This window comes from Marmota flaviventris, chromosome 5 (assembly GCF_047511675.1).
Source record: "Marmota flaviventris isolate mMarFla1 chromosome 5, mMarFla1.hap1, whole genome shotgun sequence".
Classification (NCBI taxonomy): Eukaryota; Metazoa; Chordata; class Mammalia; order Rodentia; family Sciuridae; genus Marmota; species Marmota flaviventris.
The window spans coordinates 88,842,381-88,867,523 of record NC_092502.1 but is presented as its reverse complement, the minus strand read 5'-3'; the positions used below and the strand labels follow the sequence as shown (position 1 = coordinate 88,867,523).

Sequence of the window (25,143 nt, the reverse complement as noted above, 5' to 3'; positions counted from 1 at the left end):
GTGCAAAATCATAAGAGATCCACACCTAGACACATTATAATGAAGATGCCCAACATACAGAATAAGGAGAGAATTTTAAAAGCTACAAGAGAAAGGAAGCAGATTACATTTAGGGGTAAGCCAATCAGGATAACAGCTGATCTTTCAACACAGACTCTGAAAGCTAGAAGATCCTGGAATAACATATTTCAAACACTGAAAGAAAATGGGTTCCAACCAAGAATTGTGTACCCAGCGAAATTAAGCTTCAGGATGGAGGATGAAATTAAAACCTTCCACGATAAACAAAAGTTTAAAGAATTCGCAGCTAGAAAACCATCTCTTCAAAACATCCTCGCCAAAGCATTACAGGAAGAGGAAATGGAAAATAACAATGAAAACAAACAGTGGGAGGTAGGACAGTAAAGGGGGGGGAATAATCAAAGAGGAAAACAAACCATGTTTAGTAACAAAAATAAACAAATATGGCTGGAAGAACAAACCATATCTCAATAATAACCCTAAATGTTAATGGCTTAAACTCACCAATTAAGAGACACAGGCTAGTAGAATGGATCACAAAACAAGACCCAACAATATGCTGCCTACAGGAGACGCATTTGATAGGAAAAGACATACGTAGGCTGAAGGTGAAAGGTTGGGAAAAATCATATCACTCATATGGACTTCGGAAACAAGCAGGAGTGTCCATACTCATATCAAATAAAATAGATTTCAAGCCAAAGTTAATCAAAAGAGATAAAGAGGGACACTACATACTGCTTAAGGGAACCATACACCAACAAGACATAACAATCATAAATATTTATGCCCCAAACAATGGTGCAGCTATGTTCGTCAAACAAACTCTTCTCAAGTTCAAGAGTCTAATAGACCACCATACCATAATCATGGGAGACTTCAACACACCTCTCTCGCCACTGGACAGATCTTCCAAACAAAAGTTGAATAAGGAAACTATAGAACTCAATAACACTATTAATAACCTAGACCTAATTGACATATATAGAGTATACTACCCAACATCAAGCAGTTACACTTTTTTCTCAGCAGCACATGGATCCTTCTCAAAAATAGATCATATATTATGTCACAGGGCAACTCTTAGACAATATAAAGGAGTAGAGATAATACCATGCATCTTATCTGATCATAATGGAATGAAACTGAAAATCAACGATAAAAGAAGGAAGGAAAAAGCATACATCACTTGGAGAATGAACAATAGGTTACTGAATGATCAATGGGTTATAGAAGACATCAAGAAGGAAATTAAAAAATTCTTAGAGATAAATGAAAACACAGACACAACATATCGGAATCTATGGGACACATTGAAAGCAGTTCTAAGAGGAAAATTCATTGCTTGGAGTTCATTCCTTAAAAAAAGAAAAAACCAACAAATAAATGATCTCATACTTCATCTCAAAATCCTTGAAAAAGAAGAGCAAAACAACAGCAAAAGAAGTAGAAGGCAAGAAATAATTAAAATCAGAGCTGAAATTAATGAAATCGAAACAAAAGAAACAATTGAAAAAATTGACAAAACTAAAAGTTGGTTCTTTGAAAAAATAAACAAAATCGACAGACCCTTAGCGATGCTAGCGAAGAGAAGAAGAGAGAGAACTCAAATTACCAGCATACGGGATGAAAAAGGCAATATCACAACAGACACTTCAGAAATACAGAAGATAATCAAAAACTATTTTGAATCCTTATACTCCAATAAATTAGAAGATAGTGAAGGCATAGATAAATTTCTTAAGTCATATGATCTGCCCAGATTGAGTCAGGAGGATATAGACAACCTAAACAGACCAATATCAATTGAGGAAATAGAAGAAACCATAAAAAGACTACCAACTAAGAAAAGCCCAGGTCCGGATGGGTTTACAGCAGAATTTTACAAAACCTTTAAAGAAGAACTAATACCAATACTTTTCAAGCTACTTCAGGAAATAGAAAAGGAGGGAGAACTTCCAAATTCATTCTATGAGGCCAACATCACCCTGATACCTAAACCAGACAAAGACACTTCAAAGAAAGAAAACTACAGACCAATATCTCTAATGAACCTAGATGCAAAAATCCTCAATAAAATTCTGGCGAATCGGATACAAAAACATATCAAAAAAATTGTACACCATGATCAAGTAGGTTTCATCCCTGGGATGCAAGGCTGGTTCAATATACGGAAATCAATAAATGTTATTCACCACATCAATAGACTTAAAAATAAGAACCATATGATCATCTCGATAGATGCGGAAAAAGCATTCGACAAAGTACAGCATCCCTTTATGTTCAAAACTCTAGAAAAACTAGGGATAACAGGAACATACCTCAATATTGTAAAAGCAATCTATGCTAAGCCTCAGGCTAGCATCATTCTGAATGGAGAAAAACTGAGGGCATTCCCTCTAAAATCTGGAACAAGACAGGGATGCCCTCTCTCTCCACTTCTGTTCAACATAGTTCTCGAAACACTGGCCAGAGCAATTAGACAGACAAAAGAAATTAAAGGCATAAAAATAGGAAAAGAAGAACTTAAATTATCACTATTTGCAGATGATATGATTCTATACCTAGCAGACCCAAAAGGGTCTACAAAGAAACTATTAGAGCTAATAAATGAATTCAGCAAAGTGGCAGGATATAAAATCAACACGCATAAATCAAAGGCATTCCTGTATATCAGCGACAAATCCTCTGAAATGGAAATGAGGACAACCACTCCATTCACAATATCTTCAAAAAAAATAAAATACTTGGGAATCAACCTAACAAAAGAGGTGAAAGACTTATACAATGAAAACTACAGAACCCTAAAGAGAGAAATAGAAGAAGATCTTAGAAGATGGAAAAATATACCCTGTTCATGGATAGGCAGAACTAACATCATCAAAATGGCGATATTACCAAAAGTTCTCTATAGGTTTAATGCAATGCCAATCAAAACCCAACAGCATTTCTTGTAGAAATAGAGAAAGCAATCATAAAATTCATATGGAAAAATAAAAGACCCAGAATAGCAAAAACAATGCTAAGCAGGAAGTGTGAATCAGGCGGTATAGCGATACCAGACTTCAAACTATACTACAGAGCAATAGTAACAAAAACAGCATGGTACTGGTACCAAAACAGGCGGGTGGACCAATGGTACAGAATAGAGGACACAGAAACCAATCCACAAAACTACAACTATCTTATATTTGATAAAGGGGCTAAAAGCATGCAATGGAGGAAGGATAGCATCTTCAACAAATGGTGCTGGGAAAACTGGAAATCCATATGCAACAAAATGAAACTGAATCCCTTTCTCTCGCCATGCACAAAAGTTAATTCAAAATGGATCAAGGAGCTTGATATCAAATCAGAGACACGGCATCTGATAGAATAAAAAGTTGGCTACGATCTACAGTCGGTGGGGTCGGGCTCCAAATTCCTCAATAGGACACCCATAGCACAAAAGTTAATAACTAGAATCAACAAATGGGACTTACTCAAACTAAAAAGTTTTTTTTCAGCAAAAGAAACAATAAGAGAGGTAAATAGGGAGCCTACATCCTGGGAACAAATCTTTACTCCTCACACTTCAGATAGAGCCCTAATATCCAGAGTATACAAAGAACTCAAAAAATTAGACAATAAGAGAACAAACAACCCAATCAACAAATGGGCCAAGGACCTGAACAGACACTTCTCAGAGGAGGACGTACAGTCAATCAACAAGTACATGAAAAATTGCTCAACATCTCTAGCTGTCAGAGAAATGCAAATCAAAACCACCCTAAGATACCATCTCACTCCAGTAAGATTGGCAGCCATTAGGAAATCAAACAACAACAAGTGCTGGCGAGGATGTGGGGAAAAGGGTACACTTGTACATTGCTGGTGGGACTGCAGATTGGTGCAGCCAATTTGGAAAGCAGTATGGAGATTTCTTGGAAAGCTGGGAATGGAGCCACCATTTGACCCAGCTATTCCCCTTCTTGGTCTATTCCCTAAAGACCTAAAAAGAGCATGCTACAGGGACACTGCTACATCGATGTTCATAGCAGCACAGTTCACAATAGCAAGACTGTGGAACCAACCTAGATGCCCTTCAATAGACGAATGGATAAAAAAAAATGTGGCATTTATACACAATGGAGTATTACTCTGCATTAAAAAAATGACAAAATCATAGAATTTACAGGGAAATGGATGGCATTAGAGCAGATTATGCTAAGTGAAGCTAGCCAATCCCTAAAAAACAAATGCCAAATGTCTTCTTTGATATAAGGAGAGTAACTAAGAACAGAGTAGGGACGAAGAGCAGGAGAAGAAGATTAACATTTAACAGGGATGAGAGGTGGGAGGGAAAGGGAGAGAGAAGGGAAATTGCATGGTAATGGAAGGAGACCCTCAGGGTTATACAGTGGAGGGGGTAGAGAGAGAGGAGGGGAGGGGAGGGGAGAGGTGGTGAGGGGGGAGGGTGGAGGATGGGAAAGGCAGCGGAGCACAACAGACACTAGTATGGCAATTTGTAAATCAATGGATGTGTAACTGATGTGATTCTGCAATCTGTGTATGGGGTGAAGGTGGGAGTTCATAACCCACTTGAATCAAAGTGTGGAATATGATATGTCAAGAAATTTGTAATGTTTTGAACAACCCACAATAAAAAATTAAAAAAAAAATGAAACAAATGAAAAGGAACAAGATTTTGATCTAAACTTCACTGAATTTCTATACTAATATGGAAAGGACTTATAGTTTCATAATACCAAATACTCCTCTCAAAGGAAAATATAACTTTCCATTTCCTCAGATCTTGTTTTATGATATTTAATAAAATGATATTATTTTCTTCATAGGTCTTATGCCTATCTGGCTAATTTTATTCTTGGGTTTCATTTTTATTGTAAATGAAGTAATTTTTTCAGTTCTATTTTGATCAGGAAATAATAGTATAATTATGACCTAATAATGTATAATTGACAAATATTATTTTGTATACTGACTTTGTCTACTATCACTTTGAGTTGTCTGTGTATAAAACTGTTTTATAAAATTCCAGTTTGATTTGTGTTATCTAATGCTTCAATTACTTATTTCTTTTTGTGTTTTCATCAAAGAGTATTTAAATAGAAGTAGTAAATTTCTGAATATTTGATTTTAATGTCTTTTAGTATTTCAGTATTAAACATGTTGCTTACCAAGCTTAAGCTTTTTCTTCTATTCTGATTTTACTTGGAATTTTAAAAAGTAACTTCTGAACCTTATCAATAGGCAATAGGTTTGGTGCTTCTATTAATAAGATCATAAGATATATGGAATTTTTGGATGATAGATTTAACTGTTCTTTTTCCTTTTTATTAGTTCTTTTTAGTTATATATAAAAATAGGGTTCATTTTGACATAATTACAAAAGCATGGAATACAATTTGTTCTAATTCAAGCCGTAGTACTTCTTCTTTCCCTCCCCTCCTCCCTCCCCCTACTAATCTTTCTGCCATTTACCCATAGTCATTTTTTTAATCAATGTCTTATGGATGTACATAATGGTGAAATTCACTGTGGCAACTTAATATATGACATAGGAAGGTTCATTCCCTTGTCTTTTCCTATTTCATCCCTCCTCCCTTCCCTTCATTCTCCACCATCTAGTCCATTGATCTTTCTTCTATTTTTATGGAATCCCCTGCATTTTCCTTTCCCTCTTTCTCCCTCTCTCTCCTTCACTTCCCTCCCTTATTCTGGACTAGCTTTTAGTTGGTAGATTTTTCTAACAGTGAATCATCTTCATATTTCTGGAGTAAACTTTACTTGGAGTTGTGAGTTAGTTTGCTGTGATGCACAGTCCTGATTGTGTTGAAAACCATCTACTGTACCCCAGCATACTTGAGAATATGTCTACTTCTCACTGAAGGATCCACAGCCCCCATTTTATACCTTAAACCTATTTTTCCAAACCAATCTTTGACTTTTCTCTTTCATATACTTTGGACCATTTTCCTTAATAGAATAGGACTTAAAATCAATCACTCCTATCTTCATCATTCTCTCCACCAGGACTGCCCTCACCCTCTTGTTTTCTATGTCTTCCCATCAGTCTTCGAGTCTTCTTTCATGAACATTTAGTATCTTTATTTTCCATTGCCACATTATCTTCTGTTTTAGATTTTAAACTTTTAAAATCAGCAAACAGAGTAAGGATCAAATTGATTACAAATTGAATAGAGGCTACAAGAACAGATGTCTTTAATGACACATGATCTAGCTGAGTAGAAACCTACATGAGGATCTGTAACAAAGCTGATAAGCGACGGGCAGTTTTGTTCTCTCTCTTCTAAGCTGTGCGTGACACAGAATCTGTGCTGGCACCTTCTTTCTGGAGGAACTCAAGTATACCCTTAGAATCCTTCTCTATAAAGCACTCTAGGCAGCTGTAGCCAAATCAAATTTGACATTTAAAATGAATGCTGTCTACTAAGAAGTTATAATAAAAGATAGACTGCAAGATGATGAAAGAATTAAATCATTTGGAGAACAGGAAAGATGCAAGTTATAATGGGAGAAGAATCTGAGGGGTACGATTTTGACAAGGGAGGATTTGCAAGACGAGAACATCAGGAAAAATCAACCTGATACAAGTGGTGAGTAGTTTCTAGAAAGTGCATCACTGAGTTGTATGAGAAATAAGATAGAAAAAGACTGACATACAGTGAGACCAGGCTAAGGAGAGTTTTAGCCTGTGGGCAACAGGAAACCATCACATGTTTTTGAAGAGAGAAAAAGTGTAAGCTGGCCTCCTGACAAGCATTTATTGTCTGTCCTTCATGTTTCATGCTCTGGGCTAAATGTTCAGATTTCAGAGATGAACAAAACCTGGCCTTTTTTCCCCCTGTAAAATAGATGAGAGTAGAGAAATCCCGTGGGCAAAGGAATTATTTAAAAAGGCTTTGTAACAGTTTCTTTTAAGTCACAAGAACAGGATCTGATCGGCAGTTAGAGAAACAAAAGATGGATTCAAAAGATATTAAAGAAATTCAATCAACTGAATTTGCCAACTGACAATATGTGGCAGAGGTAGGAAGTGGAGGAATGTGTCATACAGAAGTTTGAGCTGACCTTTGAGAGAATGGTAATGCCAGTAGTAGAGAAAAGGGAGGAGGACAAGTTCCATGGTGTCATGACCCAAGAGTCCTCCAACCCTGTGAAAGAAGGATATCAAGAACCACCATGGTTCCAAGAAGCACATACATCAGCAAGCTGCCTATGGAGAGATGCTACAGATATGTGTGTATTTGTGTGTGTGTGTGTGTGTGTGTTTTATATTATGTAGAATATCTTTTTTCAAAATGTTTATTAAGAAAGATGTCTCCAGTGCTAGCTCTGAAACATAGTTATTTGTCATTTCAAATATCTTGAATGACATTTCCAACTTGTTTGTACTGGTGTTTTTCTTTTGAAGCCAGGGAAATAGGCCCTTTACAGCATTTATCATAATTTCAAGGAGTCAGTCAATATGTCTTCTCAGCAGAAGACAGAGGCAACTACTGAGAGAGGGCTGTTGGAAGAAAACAGAAGCAGAGCAGGAGCAGGAGCCTGGGCCATGTCCTGCCACGCTGCAGCCCCTGAACATCCACAACCTGCTCAGAGTGTTTGGTGAGGTCAGGGATCCTTGTCTTCCAGGCAGAGGACAGGTTCGAGAGAGGTAAGAAGGAGGCGGCACCAGCCTCCAGAAGAATAAAAGCAATCTAAGTACATCAAGGACTACACTGAGGGGCTGGGTGGAGTCCCGCAACAAATGGGTGGCCAAACGGGTAGCAGCCAGTCTGTGCAACTCTCCCATGGGTGCTGGCAGGCACAGCCCTTTCTGTTATGACCTGTGGAACCTTTGCACTGTTTTCCTTGATCCCACCTCAGTGAACACCTTGCCTTTGAGTACCAGGTGTGACACCAGAGCTTGAGAGCAGAGGTTGCTCATACCAAGCAAGAGACTGACTTCTTCTATCTTCGGAGTTTAGAGCAGGGACAGTGCTTCCTTGTAGCTATGGGGACCCTACTCATCCAGAAGGCTGCTGGGTGTTTGCCCAGCGTCCCATGAAACAGGAGCTGAGGACCTGGAAAGCACTTGGCCAGGACAGTGTGAACAGGCTCACCTGGCTACAACCCAGACCAGGCCTGCTGCAACCAAGGGTTCTTTGCCAGAATCTTTGGAGTATCCCACCACCCTCGGAGAGTACAGAGGAACCCTCTCTGGTCAGGGACTCATGAGGGACAGGGAGGCCCTTTCACCTCCTATTCCTGCTCTGCTTCTGGTCTATCTCATGCTGGAATGACACATGACACCCAGGCAAACATTTTCAACTTGTTTCTGAGACGAGGAGTCTCTGGTGAAGTCTAGACACGGAAGTTTTGTGGGCCTTCCTCCGTCTTATGCCCAATTCCTATAAGTGCCTGGCTTAGGCACCTTATTCATATTAGCTTGATTATGACCACTACCGATGCCTGTTAGTCTTGTTTGACTTGGTTGCCTGTATCTTGTTTAGTTGGGTGCTCCTAAACAAAATGCTACTTTCTTGTCCCAGGAATGGCCTTTATTTGAACCTCTGGTGGAAACGGCTGGTCCAGGCAGTCTTCTTCTGTTTACTGAGTACAGACAAGGGAACAATATCATTTTTATTTAGAAAAACAGATATAAGAGTTACTGGTTTAGAACTGAATTAGGGGTGAGAGTCATTTCAACTTTCACCTTGTGTTACATTCATTGACCTTCACTCCATCTCCTTGTCTCCGAGCCTCCATTCAATCTAGATCTTTGTGGGGTTTTTTCTATTTAATTCCTTAGCCCAGAGCATTTATCTAGTATATTTATTAAATTGCAGTGTGAGAAATAGTGATAATGGGTGAAAATGACCTTGGTGTTAAGAGTCTATAGAGGAGCTGGGGCTGTAGCTCAGTGGGAGAGCCCTTGCCTGGCATGTGTGAGGCACTGGGTTCAATTCTTAGCACTGCATATAAATAAATAAATAAATAAAGGTCTATCAACAACTAAAAAAGATATAGTTTTTTTTAAAAAAGAGTCTTATAGATCACTAGAATAAGATGGGCATCATGGTAGAAGCATATAAGGGATAGAGTCGGGGCCACGTGCTCTGGGTGTGGACCCCATTTGTTGTCACAGGCAGCAGGAAGGTCAGTCTTCACTAAGTCTCCCCAAGTCATTCCTAGAGGTGAACTGGAAAATGGCAGAGCAGAATAAGTTTGGACTGCTCCTGAAGTTCAAACTGCTTCATGGATGGAGTGTTAGGGCAAACCAATGTAAAGGGCAGAAGCTTGGAGGAAAGCTGGGAACCAAGATCCCTCAAGCGCTCTTATGTGTGTTGGGGCTGTGCAGGATTCACAAACACAAGCAGAGGAGCCCTGATTGCTTCAAAGAATCAGGGTGAGCCATCAAAATTAACTTAAAACTTGGGAGTCACAATGTATACACAGAAAATAATATAAGGAGTTAATGACCTCTGCAGTTATTTTTTATATATATTCTTACTAAACTGTAAAATCCATGAAGGCAGAGGCCATGCCTGTAGTTTACATAGATGTAGCCCTGTCATATCCCTGGCAAAGAGGAGATGATCAGTACATATTTCTAAATGAACTAAGATGTTAATAATGGAAAAGAGTTTATTTTTTAATTCTTCTAGTTATTCTTTGCATTTTCAGAGGTCAATTAGAAAAAGAACAGTAATGGCAAAGGAATGATTGTCTAGAGGAATCCCAGGCAGTAAATGCTTGGGTGGGGGGAGGACACCTGGGCATCTAAGAGCCTTTCATGCCTAAGCTCTTCATATCCCTTGCTTTTTATTTAATCTGGTTTATGGTCTCAGACATTCCCAAATCAGAGTTTTACATGTAGATGCCTTTGATTAGTGATGCTACAACACAGATAATAAGAGCAGTCTCTTTTGTAGACATAAATGCTACCTTAGTCTTGGTTACTTAAAAAGGAAAAAGGTTTATTTTGACTAACAGTTTTGGTGGCTGGGAAGATATTGGCATTTGCTTGGCTTTAGGTGAGAATCAACTTGCTTTGCAACAATGTACTATCTCAGGAACCAATCTAATCCCATGAGAATGAGAATTCACTCTTACAAGGAAAGCATTGATTCCAGTTAAAGAGCACACTTCCCAACTTCCCTAAATTGGTAACTAAATTTCAACATTTGTAGGGACAAAACAAATCCAAATCATAGCACTAACTCTCTTAATAAGTTTTTCATGTTACTCAAATCAAAACTAACCTCTCCTTTCCTGTTCCTTTTCTCTCCCTAACCCCTCTTTTCTGGGTTTCTAGCATAGATTTCTGGATTACAAATGATGCATCAGGTAAACATTTAGAGATTTGAGAGATAAACTAGAGGAAACACCAGGTGCTCTCTGAAATTAATTACTCTTCTTTAGTTCTTGAGTGGATGTGTCTCTAATCTAGCTGTTTCTTATCATTCTAATTTTGAATATGTTGGAGAAAATATAGGTTTGCTCACTCAGTGTATATTCCCAATCCCATTGAGCTTTAGTTTTTATGTGTTAAAGAGGCTGGAAAACTATGAACTACACTTCCCAGTTCTCTTTGTAGATAGGATTTTGCTTAGGTTCTTCAGTTACATGAACTTGGAGGTAGAAGTGAGCACTATGGCAGCCTGACAAGCTTGGTATAAGAACCATCTGGTTCTTCTAGAGAAGCTATGGCAAATTTTGGTGACTAGTCCATGGTATCATAAGTACCACACACTAGGCAGAAGTAGCAAAGGTATAATGTGGTTGGTATATTTCCAGACCTCTTTAGTATCCAACACCATTTCTCTTGACCTGCCTTCCTGTTTAAATTATCTGGAAGAGATTCTGTGTTCTGTAAACTAGAACCCTCCTCAGATTAATGACAAGTAATAGAAATAGATGCAGGTAAGAGATCTTCAGGGAGGCAGTGATCTGGATTATCCAATAATACTAGAGGTTGGGACACAAGAAATGCCATGAGTTAGCAAAGTAGGTAATTAATTACCTGGGAATGAAGAGCTTTAGTAATGGCTAGACCTTGTAGACCAATGATTGCTGTGATAGAACATTATGAAGGGTATAGGATATGGGGAAAAGGTCTGTTTCTAACAGGCCTGAAAGTTTAAAGAGAAATGATAAGTTCAAAACCTTTAATTCAGAGCTATTGACAATTGAATGATATAAGCAGGTATAAACAAAACTGTCCCAGGTAAAATGGGATGTTTGTTACTTAATAAGTTAGTCTTCATAGGAACCAGGAGGAGAGGATAACTGGGGTTTGAATTTGAGCAAATTATGTAATATGTATTTATGAATATGTTAAAATTAACCCCACAATCATATAAGACTATAATGCACTAATAATGCACTAGTAAAAAATAAATTAGCCTTCAGTTAAGCAGAAAGCAGAAACATCCAAATTATAGATATGATTCTGATCGTATCAAAGCTTACTATTGTTTGTTTTAGAATGGAAGTACAACCCTGGGTTTAATTCTGAGATTTTGATTTTCCAATTTTCTATACCAAACAAAACAAGCTTGTCAATACTCAGGCCCAACAAATGACAACATTTGCTGCTGTTGGATAAAGTACAAAATCCAGTGCTCCAGGAATGTCTTTCCTGGGACTCCCACGACCCTGATTACTCACCCTCGGCTGGTCCGCTAAATTGATTGTTCTGTGAGGCATTGCTTCATGATTGCTGATAACCTTTCCACCCACACATACAACTAATAAAATAACCTGAGTCAAAGCAAGAGAAATTCTGTTTTCTTAATCCTTATGTACGTGGCACACTCCCTTTTCAAATCGGACCAAGAACCCAGCCTCTGTGGTAAGAGATACAGATCCCATGGTGGGAATACAGGTATCAGATCAAGTACAGAACTTCACCCCTGTACCATCCGCTGTGCCCCTTTGTTTCTAATCTTAAAGATGTAGTACTAGAGACCTCATGAAGGATCATTTTAATTATGAAATAAAATGTGTCAAAATGCTTAGTAAACATAAAAAAATATTTAGATATAAGTATCTATTCAGGGACAGGTGATGAGAAGAGTTATTATAAGATAAAGGAAATATTACAAGCATCAAGGACAAAGGCCTGGATATAAAGCCTAGCTATGCTGTTAAGCTGCTGTAAGGCTGAGGGAGATTTTTGAGGTCTAGGGGCCTTGTTTTCTCCTCTTTAAAATTATATAATTGTGAAAAGTGAAAGAAATAATGTAATTGAAAGTGCTTAGCAAAGAGACAATTTACAAAGTAGATTCTTCCTGCTTTTTGCAAATTATAATATGTATTATGCATATGTACTGGGAGTGTTTATCAATGGTCAACCAGAAATTAGAAACAAGCTAGCAGATCTTCCTTGGGTTATGTCTGGGGACTTTTGTACTCTTTTATTACTTAATGATTGCTATCTTTACTATTTCACCAAAATAATATTCATTAGACCTGAGAGCAAGATAGATTTTATTTGTATTAACTCTTCTGACCTTTCTATCTTTTGATGAGTCCTCAAACATATTCGTTCTTCCTTAAAGAAAACCAAATTTCATCAAAAAGCAGAGTTAACAGCAAACACAACAACTCCAAAAGATATAAACTTATCAAAAATAGGCATCCTGTACTAATTTAGTGATTGATGTTACCTGGCTTGCCACATATGCTTCTGACAATAAATGTTTCAATTAATCAAGATTAGTTCTGTTATTTCCAAAATTTGGGCAATACACATAGGAAACACTTAGTTTTGAAGGATTTAAATTTTTGAAATTATAACAATCTCAGAGAGAGAAACTTATGTAACAGATATTTTACTTGAATTTTGAATTTTGCTAGAAAAACACATTCACGTCTATGCATTCACAGCTAGAAAGCTGTCACCATAGATACCCTGAACTCATCAGATTTTATGAAGACCCATCAAAGAAACCTGCTTATAGATTTAATTGCATACCTTTACTTTTGAGGGAAAAATATATAGTGTATCTCCTTTTTTCAGTGAATTACAAAGTGCTTTTTATCTGTGTTTCTGTTTTAGAAACTTATTGTTTATTTTAAAATCAACTCCAGGAAAACCCAAAGAACTAAAGTAATATTTTGGTAGTTCTAAAAGCACTGATATGATTCATATGGAACATTTTTATTGACATGGGCAAATGCTTAGGGTGAAAAAATAGTGAGGTGAAAAATCAGATGCAAAACTGCGTACAGATGATATATGGATACTAACCCACAACAGGGAAGGGGAAGATTAGAAATTCATTGGACTATACAAAGGGGAATGAAGGGAAGGTAGGAGGGATGGGAATAGGAAAGACAGAAGAATGAATCAGACATATCTTTTCTATCTGCATATATGAATACACGACCAATGTAACTCCACAAACATGCACAATCACAATAATGGGATCCTAATTTGAACAAGATATACTTATTCTATGTATGTAAAATATTTCAAAATATACTGTACTACAATGTAAAAAAGAAAGAAAAAAAGAAAGAAAGAAAGAGAGAGAGAAAGAAAGAAAAGGAAAGAAAAGAGTAACCAATAACCCCTGTAAAGAAACAGCAGACTGGGAAATGGCTCCTCAGACTGAAAAACAGCTATTCATACTTGAAGCACTTTCTACTTCACAAAAAATTTCACATGTCAGAATTCTGGAATAGAGTAGGTAGGTAAGCCCTCAAAAATTTTTCTTGATGAAGTATTTCATTTGTTCTGCATGTAGAAAAAGTTAAGTAATTCAGTACTGATGATTAATAATGCAAGAATTGCACTGAGGTTAGTTTATGGAAAAAGGTCACTGTGAGATAATATATATGGCTATTGATAAATGACACACAATCCTACTTACTCTACTCATGCTGTTTCAGAATATTATAGATTTTACCTTATTTTCAGAAAACAGTAAAACAACAAGAAATTTTAAGAATATATTCTCAACTCTTTGTTTTCAAATGATGACTTCATTGAAGATTGACAATATTAAAAATGTAATAATTATATTTATTCATTACAAAATAATAGGAGGAAAATATAACAGTATACTAGCAAGGGTTATTCTGTGGATGGTGACATTAAGGGGAATGATTTTCTTCCTACTTTCAAGAAGGTTTCAAGTTTTTAACATATGTGCAGCATGTATTGTCTGATAAAGACTTTAAAATAACAATATTATTCTCTGCTGCTTCTACCCTTTGATGGCTCTGTTAAAGATACTATGGAATAGACTTATAAACTTTATTTGATTCAACAAAGGCTTTCACATGAAGCAAAGCATATCAATATGCCAATTTTATTGACATAGGAGTCTAAAATAAAGTTCATGTATATTTCATTCCCTCAAACAATTTCATGGTCACAGGTGTACAAATGTGGTTGGAGAAGTATTTCATATACTCAGCTGTGCAAATATCACATTATCCCTCACAGGTAAAACCAGACTACAAATATGGAACTGTGAAGTTTGGCATAGGGTACCCCTCAGAGAATATTTTGATTTCTATTTCATTATTGCCACCTTCGCAAACACTGGTAGAAGAGGTTATTAAGTTTTCAAGCAACAGAATAAGTAACAGAGCATTGAATTATAATCCAAAGTACAAAATAAATTATGGTTTTATACTGATATAAATGATTTGAATAAGTAATTAAATAAATAAATGGCAGAGAATAGAATGTATATTGTGGAAGAATTCAAGATAATTTATGTGGAAACTCTTCCTCGAGGAGGTAGAGCATCACTCCCTACCTCTTCAGGTTGGTATGCATGTAGTGTACAGCATGGACAGGCTTGGAAGAGGACTGGGGGAAGTACCTAGAGAAACCCGACAAATGCTACGCCAGGCAGGGGAGGAAGGTTAGCATCAAAAACGGTAAGTCACATTGATAGCATGCAGCTTTGATGAAGTGATGAGAAGCACTTATCGATCTATCTATCTAAGGCCCTATCTCCATGGGCCTTCTCCTCTGCCAAGCCATGAAAAACACACCAGAAAAACCTGTCAAAGAACATTCTATTAAAATACCGGACCAGTATGCCTCAAAATTGTCAAGGTCATCAAAAACAAGGAAAAGTCTGAAAATTCTGTTTTATTTTCACAACTTTTCCATAAATCTAAAACTATTCTAAGATAAAAAGTTTATTTGGGCTGGGCAAGGTAGTACACACATGTAACCCCAACTACTCTGGAGACTGAGGCAGGAGTATCACAAGTTTGAGGACACCTGGGTAACTAAGTGAGACACTAACTCAGGATAAAATAAAAAGGGCAGAGTATATAAAAAATAAAAAAAGGTTGGAGATGTAGCTCAACAAATTCCTAGTACAAAAAAAAGAGTTTATTCATAGAAAAGTTCTGTGTAGTTAATTCTATTGTATAAATAATGTAGTGTTTGATGGGGACAACCATGTCAACCATGCTTAGTAAGCATATGGACAAGCTTCATAGAAAACATGTTAGTAAATAATTAGCCTAACACTCCCCTCTACTTCCTTTTCCTTTGTACATTCTTCAGATGATAAAACTAAGGGTGATATATTTAAGGGATACATTTACATATTAATTATAGTTAGTAAAAATAATTCTCTAATATTGCTGCTGATATAAACGTTTTACCTCCAGATAACTCTTGAAGGGTGGTGGCAGTGACCACACTTTAGTCATAAGACTTGGGGTTACTTCTAATTCATCTGTAAAGTTAACTATTACCTGAACAAAGAACTTAGCTCTTTGACTCTCAAAACCTTATATAAAAGAGGAGATTTATCTACAATACTTCCAAATTTTCTTCTCTCTTTCAAAACAAAAGAGAGCCACCCCTAATAGATTTTTAAATTTATATCTATTGCTATAAATGGTTCATGTTCTTACATTTATAAATGGGGAGTAAACTAGTACCTACTTGATAGGGTTTTTGTGAAGACTAAATATAAAAATATGTGTGAAACACATACTATCCTATAGTAAAAATAAAATAGACCCTGCTTTTATACTCTGAAAATAACAGTGTAACTATAGATGATTGTGAAAACATGGTGATGTGAAACATAGATTAGTATTTATTTTGCAGACACATTCCAAAGGACATACTTTAATGGGGAAAAGTTCAGGCAGTTGGAGCAAGTCATTTTTTCGGGATAAAATTCTGAGATTTCTATATTTTCACACTCCTCAGAACTCTGCCCACGAATTGAAATGCTTTCACCTAAGTGGGATTTTTGTGAGAGAAGTTTGTCATTCTCAACTATTTGTGCCTATGGTGAGTGATTTAAGAAAATTATAAGGGTTTTCTGCACACGTAAAATCTATTGGAGTAATGGGTTGAAAGAAGTATACGCTATGGGTAAAGCATAAATCTTCGAAATGATCAAAAGTGGATTATAAAGATAATCAACTATAATGACAAAAACTGGTGAGCTTATTCAATTAACTGATATTTTTCAAGTGTTCCAGAATTATCACTAACGTGAAGTAATCAACACTGTTATAAATTGAGTACTATCATATGAGTAGATAATATTATCATTTCTAACTTTTTTAGAACTTCCTCATAATGTAGAATTAACCCAATACTCTAAGATGGCCAAACATTTCTCAGTAATGGGATTCAGTGTGGGAAGCTCTGATGAGCTTATTATAAGAACACATACTCTTCATCTTGGCACATAATCCCCACCAAAATTGCCCTGCTTCCATTAGCAATTTTAAAGAAAGGCTTGAGGACTAACTGACCCAGGAACATAGATAACTTCCTGCGTGGAGAACAGCCTCTGGGTAGTGCCTGGATAAAATACAGTGACTGTATTGGTACCTTCTTAGCCTGTGCCTCTACATTCCCCTTTTTCAATATCCCCCAATTTCCTCTTAGATATTCAATGTTGTTGTGGGGAAGCTCACTTGCCCATCAACTCAGAAGCCAATCTAACACCTGGCCACAGTAGACTAGTTCAGGTTGATATGGGACCTGAGAATATTTTGGGCACATCTTCAAATTTGACTAGGAATGTTAGAACAAAAGGCTTACTCTTTCCTCCTGGGTAAGAATGAGGAAATGTAGTGGGATGCGGGCAGACAGTTTGAGTTTACAGAGTAGGGAGCCATATGAGAGAAAGATAATAATGGGAAAATCTGGTAGAAAGACAGAAATATAATAGATTATTGTTACTTGACTGAACTAGGAGGTTAATCTCTAGATTTTCTAGTTATTCCAGTCAATAGAGTCCCTTCACAATTTTAGTTGGTTTCAGTTGTGATTTTTGTTATTTGCAATCCAAAACTTTACAATAATGAACTAGATAACACAGATGAAGCACAAACACGGCCCATTTATTCTGCATTTCAAACTTAAGACACAAATACTCTTGTTATCTTAGTTTCACGATATGTGAAAGCTAAAGTTTCTGCAATTTACTTCATCTAGGAAATAGAAGTGGAATCAATGCCAAGTCTATTCTTTAACCACTATGCTAATGATTCCTTCCAGATTTTTAAAAAAATAGGCTAAGGAACTGAATAGACACTTCACAGAAGAAGTGTAATCGGTCAACAAATATATGAAAAAATGTTCAACGTCTCTAGCAATTAGAGAAATTAAAACTACACTGAGAGTTAATCTCACTCCAGTCAGAATGGCAATTATCAAGGATACAAGAAATAATAAATGTTGGCGAGGATATGGGGGAAAAGGTACATTCATACATTGCTGGTGGGACTGCAAATTGGTGCAACCATTATGGAAAGCAGTATAGAGATTCCTTAGAAAACTTGGAATGGATCCACCATTTGACCCAGTTATCCCACTCCTTGGTTTATACCCAAAGGGCTTAAAATGAGAAGTGATGCAGCCACAACAATGTCTATAACAGCTCAATTTACAACAGCCAAACTATAAAACCAATATAGGTGACCTTAAACAGATGAATGTATAAAGAAAATGTAGTATATATACACAGTGTAATATTACTTAGCCATAAAGAAGAATGGAATTGTGGTGTTTACCAGTAAATGGAATTGGAGACTATCATGCTAAGTGAAATAAGCCAATTCCAAAAAAACAAAAGCCAAATGTTTTCTCTGATATGTGGATGCTAATTTATGATAAGGGGAGTGGGTTTAGGGAAGAATAAAAGTACTTTGGATTAAACAAAAGAGAATGAAGGGAAGGGAGGGGGAATGGGAATAGGAAAGATAGTAGAATGAATCAGATATTACTATCCTTTGTGCAGATATGATTACACAACCGATATAATTCTACATCATGTAGAACCAGAAGAATGAGAAGTTATACTTCATATATGCATGTCAAAATACATTCTACTATAATGTATAACTAACCATAACAAATAAAAAGAAATCAAAAAGTGAAATAGAAATCTGAAACTACATAATAATTTTAAATTCTCAGGTCCTAATTATATAATTTTACTTATCTAAAATTTCAAAATGGCTGTAGCTAAGGACAAAGTATTTTAAATGTGTAATACACAGGGTTTCTAAATCACAGATTCAGTATATTCCTCATGAAAAAGATATTTCTCTCTGCCATTTATTACTTCCAGTAATTTGGGGGATGGGTATCTTTTTTGCTTCTAATCAAATCTCTTTGGTGTCATTAACTAAGCTAATTAGCTAGATATTATTTTAGGATAAATAACTTGTTCAACACATATAAGATGGGGGTTTACAATTAGAAAATACAGTCATATATATTGCCTTTATTTCAGTTAATGTATAGAAATAGTGTATAACTTTATCCCAGAAGTCAGAGGGAAAATATACCCTATGGAAATACAATATATATTTGTAAAAAGTGTTTTTTTATTCCAAAGATTAATACATACCCCTTTCATGGGCACGATGGTAAATGACAGTAATCCTAGCGACTTGGGCAGCTGAGTCAGGAGGATCACCATTTTAAGACCAGCCTTAGCAACTTAGCAAGACCCTAAGCAACTTAGAAAGACCCTGTCTCAAAATAAAAAAAAAATTAAAAAGGGCTGGGGATGTCACTGAGTGATAAAGAAAACCTAGGTTCAATTCCCAGTACAAAAACAACAACAACAATAACAACAACAAAAATCCAAACAAAAACCACACACACCTTTCATTTTGTAGCAAAATATTATTCATTTCTTTTTATATGTCTTTTCCATCTTTATATTTTATGGCTGAATCTGGTTCCTGTTTCTCTGAGTTGAAAATACAGAATTCTACCCGTGACCTCAGCATTTCACTTTCTAGAGAAGTTCTAGTTATTACTGAAAAAGACTGAAGACTTGGGATCTTGTTTTGTGAATCTCACTGCTTCATCTGCTGAGATGTCAGACCAGCTGCCTCTATTGGTTCAGTGCAGCAGTTTGAGAAGTTCCCAGTTATGTGTGATTGGCACACCTGCACATGTTCCCAAAACTAAGGCCCATTTTTCAAGTTCCAGGAAGGAAGGGTTTGTTTATACAACCAAATAAAATAGGTGTTATGTCTACATATTGGACCAATGAGTACATTAACTTAGAGTATCAGTTACAGTATAAAAAGGTATAAAGATTTGGCAGTTCAATTTACTTTTATATGAACCTGCTAAGACTAAGCAATAAATAAATACAAATCACATCAAGCTACCAGAATCCAGAGGAAGACTCTGAAATTCACTGTTTTCTTAAGTGATGGTTTATGGATAGATCAGATAAAAAGGTTAAAAATTCATAGCATGATATACCATCATGATATACCATCCTCTTGTTAAAGATAAACCAATGCTTAAACATTCAGTTGGGAGCACCATATGTAGAATTCCCAATAATATCTATCTCAGGGTATCATTTCTTTAAATACACTAAGTGCACACTATAGCTGGTACTAAAAACAAAAACAAAAACAAACAAACAAACAAACAAAAACACTGAAAGCTAAAATTTTACATCTTTCACCTAAACTCTAGTGCTTCTCCTCAAAGGTAATCACCATCAACATCTTCTTGAGTATCCTGTGGAAAGAAAATATATACTTTTTAAAAATGTACGAAGGTAAGGGTGAATGCATTGTATGGGCCATGAAGCACTTTCATTTTTTAAATCTTGTCACATTTTGGCAATTGTTTGATATTTGCTTATTCAGCACTACCTCATCCTTTCTAACAGACCAACAGTATTCTGTTGAATGTGTATACCATAACAATTTAATCAACTTTTTGCTGATGGGCACTTATATTTTTATTTCCCCCACTTTTTATATTATTACGAAATTCTGAAGAGTACTTAATTGCATATAGATCTCAGTGTACTCTTAGTATTGGCAGTTATAACCAACAGAATTGTTAGGTATATGGACTAGACGTTTTTCATTCTTAGAGCTCTTGTCAAATCAACCACTTTCCAGAAATACATGAATTTATGTTTCCACTAACAGTGATTGAGAGTTTCTCATATAAACGTCATGAACAGATGTCATCAGACATTTCCAGTCAGTCTTCTGCAGAGAACCACATTTAAAGATGCCCAGATCAAAAGTTAAGATACTTCATGATTTACTTCCACTTCTCAAAAATTTCTGAATTTAATCCAATTTATAACCTATTTCAATGCTTGTCAAAATTGCCTTCCTCTCCTTGTAAAACTTCTTCACAGTGATCCACTACTACAGCTTCTGAGGTCAATCCCCCATAAGGGGTAATTGACACTAATACCAGAGGTTTTCTCTAGCCTTGGAGGTAATGTTTCTACTTTCCTTGAGACCCGCAGGACTCCCAATCTCCTGATTATATCATTCATCTTAGCCTTTTTTCCATCTCTTTCTTTGTAGTTGTGAACAGGAAGAAACTGCATGAAAATTTCACAAACATGGAGGAGTTAAGAACACGCACACCTTCAATCTTGTTGGTCTGTCACAAATTTTTAAATACTTGCCCTTTTGACTGATTAAAACAGGTATCTTCTTGTTTTGTTTTGCATGCCTTTATTTACTAGTGAGATTGTCTGTTGGCCATTAATATATTTTCTTATGAACGGTTTATGTGTATTGATTCTTTTTTATTTTATGTTAAGTAATGTTTAATTGGCTAGAGTGTGCCCTTTGTAGATTTAGAGAAATAGTAACAGCTCTATTCTAAAGGGCAAGGCTTATGTGGATGGAGCCAGGATCAGCAAGTACATCTCTATAGTGACCCTGATAGTGTGCTCATCAATTCTAGCTCTGTCTACTAAACATGGTGTGCTCACACATAGGCTTTTCACAGAAGGTATCTCTGCAGCAACCACTTGCTAGATATTTTTCCAGGTGCATTACAACAAAATTTAAGGTTCTGTGGTGGTGGGGTGTGTGTGTGATGGAGGAGTGTCAATTTCCTCTTGTCCTGTGTGTCCTGTGTGTATGGGTCAGATGACTCTCTGCCACAGGGAGGGCAGTACCCATCTGAGTATTTTGTTCTCATTGGTGATTGGCCACATCATGGAGAAAGGTCTGTGAAAGGTCTGAATAAAGTCCAGGTGAGAAAGAAAGGGAATAAAGTGCAAGGAGAGAAGGTTGAGAGAAGCATTAAAATGAATTTCTTTCTACTTGTAGAATCCAGCTGGATTCTGCCACGTGCTACCACTAGAAAAAGGCAGCATAGGTGGCCTGGTTCTTTCTGCCTTTACAGAAGGTGAGGGAGACAGGGAGGGAGCAGAGAGAGTGCAGTTCTGGGCAGGCAGAACACTTCTCTAAGTGTTGGCTCCACGACAATGTAAAGGGTGTGATTTTCAGCTGCCTTCTCACTCATCTTTACCCTCTGTCCCTCCATCAACATCAATCCCCACAGCCTTAATCAAGACCCATTCTCTGGTGTGGGACTCAGAATTCTGAGTTCCCTGTCCACATAACTCACCTGCTTACCCGACCTTTCCATGTGAGTGTCTCATGGGCAACTTAAACTTCATATGTCCGGGTCTCATCTCTTGATATGATTCTCCAAATTTTTTTTCCACTTTGACCTCTATTTTTCAATTCAAACAAAGTATTCACCTGCCTATTAATTAATTGCACAGGATCATATTTTCCTCTTCTTTTCCTCCAAACTACTTCTACTAATTCTTCTTCCTCTTCTTCCACTTCCTCTTCTTCTCCTCCTCCCCCTCCCTCTCCTCCCCTCCTCCTCTTCCTCTTCTTCTTCTTCCTCCTGTGGTGCTGGGGATTAAACCCAGGGCCTTGTACATGTAAGCCAAACATTCTAGAAACTGAGCTATATCCCCAACTTAACAGCAAATCCATCAGATAAAGTTCAAAGATGAATCTTAAGTCTTTCCTCTTTTTTCCCTACACCTATCACCACTAGCCTGATCACCCCTAGCCTGAATTAGGTTGGTGTCATTCTAAGTGATATTCCATCTTCTACTCCTCTACAATCCAGTCTCCCAGAAGTGCTCATCCAACACTCTCCTGCCTAGAACTTTTCAGTGGACTTCCATGCATTGAAAACTCCTTAGTATGGCTTACAAAGCTTTGTATAATCTGTGCCCCCAATGACCCAATTCCAACTCCAGCTATTCCCCCACCCCACTGCACAGTAACCATGGTGGCCCTCTGTGAGTTTCTTGAATTTGCTAAGGTCTTGTCCTCCAGGAACTTCACACAAGCTATTGTTGGATACTGTCTCCTCCAGGCTATTTTCATGACCAGATCCTTACCCTCCTGGAGCTCTCAGCTCATATCTGTCACCTCCTCAGAGAAGCTTTCTCTTATCACCCATCTAAAAATTCTCTACTAGTTAAGGTTTACCACAGCAATATCTTGTTTCCTTTATGTCACTTTTTGCAATTTGGAAATGTCCTATTTATGACTTGACATGGTTTTAGTAGATTCTATGTCTGTGTGATGCACACTTGCACCTCTTGCTTTTCAGAGTAGTGCCTGGAGTCAACACATATTTGCTGACTGACTGACTGACTGACTGATGGACTGACTGTGTGAATGCATGCATGAAGATTTGTTCCTGGATTCAGTGAACTTAGAGGGCTAGATCATTTTATTTATTTATATTGTGCATTGGATCCACAGGAGCTTAATCGCTGAACCACATCCCTAGCCCTTTTTATTTTATCTTGAGACAGTGTCTTACTAAGTTGCTTAGAACCTCTCTAAGTTGCTGAGGCTGGCTTTGAACTTGTGATCCTCCTGCTTCAGCCTCATGAATCACTGGGATTATAAGCAGGTGCCACCTTGCTAAACTAGAGGGCTAGATTTTAGGAAGAGGAGATTACCATTTAAGGAGGGAACAAAGCCTCAGCATTTGGTACAGTTACTCAGAACTTACTCAGAAGTGAGGCTTGAGTCATGTGTCAGCCAGCATCATCAATAAAAGGGTCAGGTCAGTGGTTGAACCAAAGAAGATTCAAAGGCTATGGTGGCCTCATCCCTGGATATAGAATTTGGACTTAGTATAGAAACACATACTTAATACTTGACATATGGTTACATGGTAACTTTTGATACTTAAAGTTCTCAAAAAATATCATGTTTGGAGTGCTTATTCTGTATTTCAGAAACAGTGTACTATAATGGTTAAAATACAATTTTGTAGCCAGACTGCTTGAGTTTGAAGCCTGTCTGACATTTTCTAGCTTTGGGACGCTGCACAAGGATCAGAACCTCTCTATAACTCAGCTTTTCCCTCTGGGAAATGGGGTCATAATGGGTCATGCCTCATCAGGCTTTGATAATTTAATAGGTTAATAACCCAAAGTAATTATAATAGTATCAGAGACCTAGTAAACACCATGAAAATGTTAGTTATCAATATTTTGTTTCTAGAAATGCCAGGAGAGTTTGCACTGGGAGGAGATTAACTCTGAAAAGATGCCTCCCAGAGGTATGGTATTCCATGGACCAAATCCCAGGAGGGTGTTCGTGAAAATCTGCATGGATAGAGATGCCAGAATACCATTGTTACTATTACCTTGTAAAGAATTCATTTGAAAGGCTAATTAGCCACACATACAATTCCTTAGAAAATGCAAAGAAACCTGAACAAAGTTATGGTCAACTCAATGAATGTAAAATCTATATCAGCTCTTACAGCCAATTTTACAGTTTGATGGCTTCGCTCTACCTCTAGAGATAGAGCTCTTGGAAATAAGTGTTTCTATTATATAACTTTTATCTTGGATGTTACTTCATTATGCTAATAGTCTCCCTACTGGTCTGCTCTATTCTTCATTTTTGTCAAGCCTCAGGAAGAAATGGTGAGATAGTCAAGGACTAAAGAATAAATGGATATGAGAACAAGCATAAATATCCTATCCTACTACTTTTACCTTAAGACATCAAGTTATGAATGTTCTAAAGATAATCAGAAGTTCACCAGTCAGGATCACCTCTGAAGGGAAGTTTTCCTGATCATCTCCACACTAACAGTCACTCTTCCCGTCCCTCCAGTCCCCACAGTTAGTTATATCCTACCCTGTGCTCTGTTGAAACCCACTTCTGCCATTGTCTCACTGCACTTGAACTTCTGCCACATGTGACTATTTCCCCTACTAGACTGTATATGGGACCATGACTCACTCATCTCTCCTTACCCTGATGAGGGCTATGAGATTGATGTGAAGTTAAGGGAAGACCAAGTTCATGTCAAATATGTGGCATTCAATGCTGTACTTCGAACAGCATTCCTGTTGGAAAGTAAGTTCTGTGTGAGCAATGATTTTTGTACATTTAATTCACTCCTGTGTGCATATAGTACAGTGTCTGACACAGTGAGTGCTCTAGAAATATTAAATGAGGGAATAGAGAAGATACCTATAGCCTGGGGTGCTATTTATCATCCCTGCATCCTAACAGCCCTGAGAATAAGTCAGAGGGACATGACAATATGGAAGTGAATAATATCACTCAGGACCATTTGTTTTTCCCACATATGTAGTCTCTATTTCACTTTGACACCATGTACAAACATGAATATAGTCCCTCTGTGAAAGATGCCCACTTAAGTCACGAGAATTCAAAGTTACAAAGTGTTTAAATTCTGGTTTAGTTTACTTTACATAGTGATTACTTTATGTAGGCTTCCTAAGCCCAGATTGCATTTCCAAGGCCTCAAGAACAGCCAGCACCAGC

At 37.0% G+C, this 25,143-nt stretch overlaps 1 protein-coding gene and 1 pseudogene across 2 annotated transcripts in view; one reads left to right on the top strand and one right to left on the bottom strand.

Moving 5' to 3' along the window:
- The window catches only part of Mctp1 (multiple C2 and transmembrane domain containing 1), a 531,756-nt gene that overhangs the window by 291,202 nt on the left and 215,411 nt on the right, over positions 1-25,143 (bottom strand). The window lies entirely within an intron of this gene.
- Positions 6,544-8,265, top strand: LOC117794927 (activator of basal transcription 1 pseudogene; annotated as a pseudogene).